This window comes from Ovis canadensis, chromosome 3 (genome assembly GCF_042477335.2).
Source record: "Ovis canadensis isolate MfBH-ARS-UI-01 breed Bighorn chromosome 3, ARS-UI_OviCan_v2, whole genome shotgun sequence".
Lineage (NCBI taxonomy): Eukaryota > Metazoa > Chordata > Mammalia > Artiodactyla > Bovidae > Ovis > Ovis canadensis.
The window spans coordinates 76,305,490-76,312,818 of NC_091247.1; the positions used below are offsets into that span (position 1 = coordinate 76,305,490).

Sequence of the window (7,329 nt, forward strand, 5' to 3'; positions counted from 1 at the left end):
ATTAAGGTTTTGAACAAGTCTACAGTATTAATTATGAAGTCACATATGACCAAAGCAGATGCTCCTTTTGTTTTCCAAAGCATCATTTTTAGGCCTCCACACTTCAATTAGTAACTCTGTAACAAAAAATTGTAACATCAGCTGTCATCTCTATATTGAATGAACTATCTCATACCTCTAATCTCTATAGTCATTAAAGATTATATTCACCTTGATATCTTCTACTCACATTACACTCTAACTAAACCCACCATCTTCTTGATTATGTTCCCTTTCCAAACCTCATTCTCAAAGTTATTCCCCTTCCATGGGCAATAACTAGCCTTGCACAATGCTGTCAAATGAACCTTCCTCAAATAAGGACTTTATCCCCTCATTCCCAGGCTTAAATGACATCTTTTTTTTTTTTTTTTTGGATTAAACCATGTTTAAATTCAAAAGTGATATCTGCAAGGCCATCCATAATTGGTTATTCTTTCATACCCTTCATACATACTTTCAATCCATCTCTCTACCTTGTAAGTGCTGCCTTTCCTTTATTCAGAAAATAATCAAATACTAAGCATTTATCTGGGGGCGGTGGAGGGAAGACTCCTCTGGGTGATCAAAGACTTTAATTTTCTTGGGATGAAGAATAGGGAATCTGTTTTGCAACGCTGTAGCCCTAGTTCCCATAACAGTGCCTGGCAAATGGTAGGTGCTCGAAAACTATTTATTAAAAACCACACACAAGGTAGTATAGCATGCTACAACCCAAGAGAATAAGACTTTTCCACTGGAGAGGTGGAAGGCAGATCTAAAATGATTCCAAGGCTCTCAAGACAATTAACATTTTAACCAAGCCTCAAGTTTGAGTAGATTTTCAGTGGTTAAGAGGACGTGTGTAGGTGCATTTCCAACAGAAAAATGTTGTATCAGCCAAGGGAAAAAGAAGTAAATTGTTACACCATGTTGAAGCAGTAAATAATGAACAGTTCCTGTGGAAGATAAGATGGGAGACTAGGTCCAAATTTCAAAAACTCTTGAGAAGAAATTTGATATTACTCTTGATATAAGAGGTTTTGGTCATTAAGAGTGATATAATCTTTAGGAAGATTAATCTAGTGGGATTTCTGAAAGCAAAAATCTTACTCTCTTCAAGAAGTTACCCCTCTATCTTACTCAAACCTTCTAATTTCCTTCTCAACTCTTACAGTACCTGCCTGCATTATACAATTTAACTCCTAATTACATCATCTCACACTGTAATTTTTTTTTCACATGTATTAATCATGTCTCTTCAACCCAAGAACAAGGATCAAATCCTAAAGTACTTTTTCTTCCCTAAGAAATGAACAAAAAATTGGGCCCTTTATTCTGGAGGACCTTTTTGCAAGTATGCAAAATCCAGTTGCGAAAATGATAACAATCCAAAAGCAAGGCACACATACACAAGCTGCCACAAGAACAAGATTAATCCTTGTGTGGATGGCACTTTGTAAAGTTTTGATAGCCACATCCCATAACTATTAATGTAGTTATCTCCCAGCATATGTTTTCAGTATTTCCTCCATTATATAAGTACTTTTTCATCTCATTTAGTTTTCTTTCTCAACTATGCACTGGTCTCAGTGGTCACTCCACATATTCACTTCTCAATTGCATTGTCTTTTCTGCACTGAAGCCTCTCCAATCTTTTTAGCTATAAGCTTCCCTGAAAACCATTATTATGGCATATTAAAATTCTAATGAATGGTGCTGCTATAACTTTTACACATAATTCTAAATGTTTCCTGTGGTTTAGCACTCTTCAAATAAAACTGATGCAAATAAAAACATATGTTACAGAAATAATTCAAATTCGCCAAAACATTTACAAAATTTAACATGATGAAATCAAAGATTGCATGTACTTAAATTGTATGTATTGATACCTAAATTCTGAAAACTCCAAACTGTCCAAATATCCATCTTCAACCTTTTTTTAACTTATCTTACTTTAAAATAATTTAATATTTATTTTGCTTTTTGTTATTTTTGATCTTCAGCCCTTGGTCTCTTACTTTTATATATTCTAAAACAATTTCATTTCTTTAAAATCTGTTGATGTTAACATCTATACTAGCTGTCAATACTTTCTCTTAAAAAAAAAAGAAAAGTGCCCATGCACAAATCAAACAAAGTATTTTATCTCTGAACAAGTATTTCCACTAGTAATACATCTTTTCAGGTCATAATGAAACTATCAAAAACAAATCCTCCAGAATGTGATTACTTCTGATTACATTAGAAACTTATTAACCACTCTGAAACTCAAACGGATTTTTCCCCCCGAGCTGAGAAACTCCATAATGTACTCTTCTGTTCCCCAACACTCCTTAATGGTACCTAATACTGCTTAGATTTTAAATACGAATCATCAAAATAGGAGAAAGCACCTTACACGGACTGCAAGAAAACAGGGAGAAGTCGACTTGGTTTGAACAGAGATAAGAGAGTAACAATTCAGCTTTTTCCACTTCCCCATCTCAGGAAACACCACATGTGGGTGCAAAGCAACTACAGGGCTACAGAGCCCCTGGCTGCCACTGAAGCCTCTGCTCTAGCGGCGCTAGGGCACTCAATGACACTCAGTCGGCCACGTGGCTGTCACAATCAGAAGACAGGATTAACAGCGTAAACTAACCTGGAAATAACAATCGATCTCTTCCCAAAACCTCAGAGTTGGGGTGAAAGAAAGAAAGTTGTGTGTCATTTCCTTGCACGCTAAGGCTTTTATCTATAAACAGACAACGAAATACAGGGGATGCTTTAAAGAGATTTTAAAGCAGAAAATCAGGTCCCGGAAGATTCCCGAGAGTGTGCCCCCAGTGAATTAAGACACGCTAACTCTCGTGAGCGGCGATGGGAACAGAGGCATTCCGCAAAGGGGTAACGGGGTGGAGTTTAGTAAAATAGAGCACTATACATTTGGGCGGCTTTCCCCTGACTCCCACGTTCTTCCCGGGTTCCAAACTCTTGGCTTTGCTGCGGGGCGAACTCAGAAGGGCTGAGGGACCTCGCACACGCCCTCACGACCTCTCGCCTTCCCAGTAAAAAGAACTGAAGGGCAGAGATAGAGGGCCCAAGAGAAGCGGCGAACAGGAAGTGTCCATATTGCAGAGCAGAAACACTAACTCCCACCCCGAGACAGCACCCTCGGCGAACCCCCGGGCGCCCGCTGGAGGAAGGGCCCGAGCGTGCGGAGGTCTGCCACCCCCACATCCGGGACCCAGCCCTGCCCACCCCAACGCTCGGCCGCCCGGCTGTTCGGAGTTCACTGCCGGCCGCGCCCGGCGCCTCCCCGGGCTCTACTTGGCCCGGCCCAGCCAGTCCGCCCGGGGCCGGACGAGAACTCCACGCCCGGCACGTCTCGCTGCACTTCAAGCCGGGGGAGGGGGTTCCGGCAATGACTCCCGACGGGCTTGGGGCGCTTCCCTCAACAGTAGATTCGCCCCGAGTCGAGCCCGAAGAGTCCTCGGGGCCACCTCCAAGCCTTTCCGAAGCGCCGGCAACACTAGGCGCGGTTTCCGCCGTGGACACCCGTTCCCGGGCCGTCATTACACCCCTCAAGAAAAACTCCTAACTCCTCACCGGGCCGCACTACCCTCAGTTCGCCGCCCCCCGGGAGCCCACAAACCACCCAAGCCACGCGCAAGGGAAGACTCCCGTGGCGGCGCCAATTCATCACGGGACAAAAATGTCCGGGCGCGTCACGGGACAGCCGCCTCCGCGCCCCACGCCCGGCGCCTGCCGCACGCGCTGTCCCCGAGCCCGGGAGCCGCGGCGCGGCTCGGGGCCGGGAGCACGGACGCCGGGCAGCGCCGGCTGGGGAAGGCGCCGCTCCGCTCGGGACTCACCGTCAGCTCGGCCGCCGCAGCGGAGGGGCGAGGGATGGGTAGGGGAAGACACAATATGGCAGAGCACCACAGCTGCTCTCGGCCGCTTCCAGTAGCCGCCTCCGGGAATACGCGGCCACGAGCAGGCAGCGGCAGCTGCGGTGGCGGCCGCAGCAGTACCACATCCCCCTCCCGTTCGCTTCCTCCCCTCCCTCCGCCCTCCCCCGCTGCCATGGCAACGAGGCGCCAAGGAGATTAGCCCCGCCCCTCCCTCCAGTCCCCGCCTCCACCGACTCCTCGGGAGGGGGGCTCCGCCCGTCCCTCCCACTCCCCTCCCACCTCCTACCCGAGGCCCAGGCCTGGGAACTGGCAGGCTGCTGAGGCGGCAGGAGGTGGAGGAAGGGGGATGCGGTGTCCGGAAGGGCGGGGCTCTCACGGAAGGCAGGGCGGTGACGTTGTGAGCCAGTCAGGTTTCGGGCTGTGGAGGGGCTGGAGAAGGCGGGAAAATGGAAAGGCCTCGCCTGTCCGGGAAGGACCTATAGGAGTGAGGCGGGGAGCGGGGCGGCCGCTGAGTGGCCGTGATGGGGAGGGGGCGGGGCGAGGATGGACGCCAGGCTGGTCAGAGAAGCTAGTGCTGCGACTGCAGCGACCGCCCTTTGTAACTCGAACTCTGTGTTTCCTCAGAAGCTTTCCGCCATTGGCCAGGCCTTAATTGAAAGAGCTTTAAAAACAGTAAAACACTAATAGAAATTTACGGTAGTATCACCCTTGCTTGACTGAAAGTTTATGTGGAAACTATGCTCAAAGTGAGATTAAAAAAAAAAAAAGGGCTTGGGAATCAGACCCAAAATTTAATAAGGAGCTCCGGAATGCGCACTAAGTGCTATGGACTAGTCTAAATTCTTTACAGGGTTACACTGTTGTAACCGTAATGCTAAAATAGTATTGCTAGATAAAATACAGGTGTGTCTAGTTAGAGCCGAATTTCAGCATAAGAATGTTCCATTTGAGAAATACTTCCTACTTTGTTTTGTTTTTATACGAAATCTGCCAACTCTCTCCTAACTCCTAATAATTCCCACTTTACAGTTAAGGAAACTGGGGCATAGAAAAATAACCTGTCAAAATGGGTAAGTGACAAAAGGCTCCATTTTACCGTTACCGCTTTGATCCTGATAATTAAAATGATGAATTCCCTATACTACATTTTCAAAAACTAGAGTAGCAATACCAACGTCGCAAATGTGTTGAATGGATTTTTTAAGAAGTGAAGTGAAATCGCTCAGTCGTGTCCAACTCTTTGCAACCGCATGGACTATAGCCTATCCTCAGTCCATGGGATTTTCCAGGCAAGAGTATTGGAGTGGGTTGCCATTTTCTTTTCCAGGGGATCTTCCCTACCCAGGGATCGAACCGGGGTCTCCCGCATTGTGGGCAGACGCTTTATCCTCTAACCCACCAGGAAAGCCCAAGGGTATATGAAATAAACGTGGACAGTAATTGAGGTACAGTAGGTGCTAACTGAAGTTCATTTCCTTCCTGAACAAAGAGTGTTAACAGTATATGAGCCAGGTTCTAAGTACAAAGTGGGCAGAATATGAAACAAGCTGCCTGCTGAAAACAAGCCAAGCTATGGGGATGATAGAGATACAGAAGTATAGTATATACTTCACCGTATATAATCACCGTATATAGTAACAAAAATGGAAATGTTCCCCTCATTCCACGGATGAAAACATTTTTTATATGAGTTGTTCAGTCATCTACTAGTTCCGCTTGCTTTTGATTACACTGTCCTAGAGGACCTCATAGCTGCATTTAGAGTTAAAAGACCACAGGCAAATGTACAACATGCTTCGGTTGAAGTAAGAGTTGCTTCGGTTTCTCCCTTCAGTGCAATCACTGTTGCCCCCTCAAGTGGGCAAATTCAAGGAAGTTTTAGAGGAAGAGTGTAGCAGTAAGGGAAGAGAGGTAAGCAGGACGTTTGAGAGAAGATGGCTTCTGGGGAATGACAATCTTCTCAGACCTCAGTCTTGTTTTATCTCTGCTGGTCATTGTCGTGGTGACCACTGACACAGGTCTTTATCTCCCTACAGATTATTGTACTAGTGTTTTACTTGAAATATGGGACTTTAGTTTCTCTTTTTCCTTCTAATCTATTTTAAACCCAGATGACCAAACAATCCTCCTCAACTCCAGAAGAATTACAGAATAAGAACTGGAAGTTATATATACTTTAAAGATATTTCATCTAGGAGCTCAATCTATCATAGATGGGAAAACAAATCCAGAAAAATGATGTAACTTTTCAATGATCAAATAATGAATCTACTGCATCTATATTCAATAAGTTTTCTCTACTTGTCCTCTCTACTGATTGATTCACCCCAGAGAAGCTGGAACATTTAAATAATTTCTGTGGGTGAGGCTCATGTCTCTTAGGAAATCTGTCACACTTAGTTCAGAGTCCAGGGACACTTGTATACTTAGTGGCTATTTTAGAGGACTTTGAATACCTACCGAGGAAAATCTCTGATTAAAAATAACTATGATTTAGAGTGAGTAGCTTTTCCCCAGGAGCTTACAAGAGTAAAAAGGCTAAGAAACCAGAGCCTAACTCTTTAGGAAAAAGAGAATCCTGGCATTTAAGATCTCATGGGTGGTGCAGTGGTAACAGGAGACAAGGCTTGATCCTACAGTCGAGAAGATCCCCTGGAGAAGAAAATGGAAAGCCATTCCAGTATTCTTGCCTGGAAAATTCCATGAACAGAGGAGGCTGGTGGGCTACAGTCCATGGGTTTGCAAAGAGTTGGACACAACCAAGCAACTGAGCACACAGCACACACAAAGCTTGTATTCTTCTTTCTCCAAAATATTTTACAGGAACATAGTCATTAATAAACTTTACTGAAGACAAATTTTAAAAGTATGTTGTTTAAAATGTCCTCATGTTTAGGTTAAAAAGTGACAGTGATCTGGGATGGCCTCAGCCTGCAGCAGCTTGAAGCAGGCTTTCAGTTGCCAGCCAGAGTTTGAGGTGAGACAGTGTCAGGGAAAACGCTGAATCCTAGCCACTAGACCACCAGGGACCAGTTTACAATGACAAGCTGTGTAGAAATGAATTTCCATGTAGAGACGGAAAGTAGTGAAGCAAGTAAAGAATTTATTAGGAGAAAAGAGAATACAGTATGTTTGGATAGACACATGGGTGGGCTCAGAGAGAGCTGCACTCTTCTGGTGGTTGACTCACTTCTATGGTGGCTCAGATGGTTAAGCATCTGTCTACAATGCGGGAGACCCGGGTTTGATCCCTGGGTCGGGAAGTTCCCCTGGGGAAGGAAACGGCAATCCACTCCAGAACTATTGCCTGGAAAATCCCATGGAGAGAGGAGCCTGGTAGGCTATAGTCCATGGGGTCACAAAGAGTCGGACACAACTGAGTGACTTCACTTCACATATGGGGCATATCTAA

The 7,329-nt window shown here is 45.2% G+C and overlaps 1 protein-coding gene across 1 annotated transcript in view; it reads right to left on the reverse strand.

Annotated features, from left to right (window-relative positions):
* The window catches only part of FOXN2 (forkhead box N2), a 58,145-nt gene extending 54,013 nt beyond the window's left edge, over nt 1–4,132 (reverse strand). Inside the window, exon 1 of the mRNA XM_069580453.1 lies at nt 3,879–4,132. The gene's annotated coding sequence lies outside the window, so the exon portion shown is untranslated. The remainder of the gene's footprint in view (nt 1–3,878) is intronic.
* Nucleotides 4,133–7,329: the final 3,197 nt, after the last annotated feature.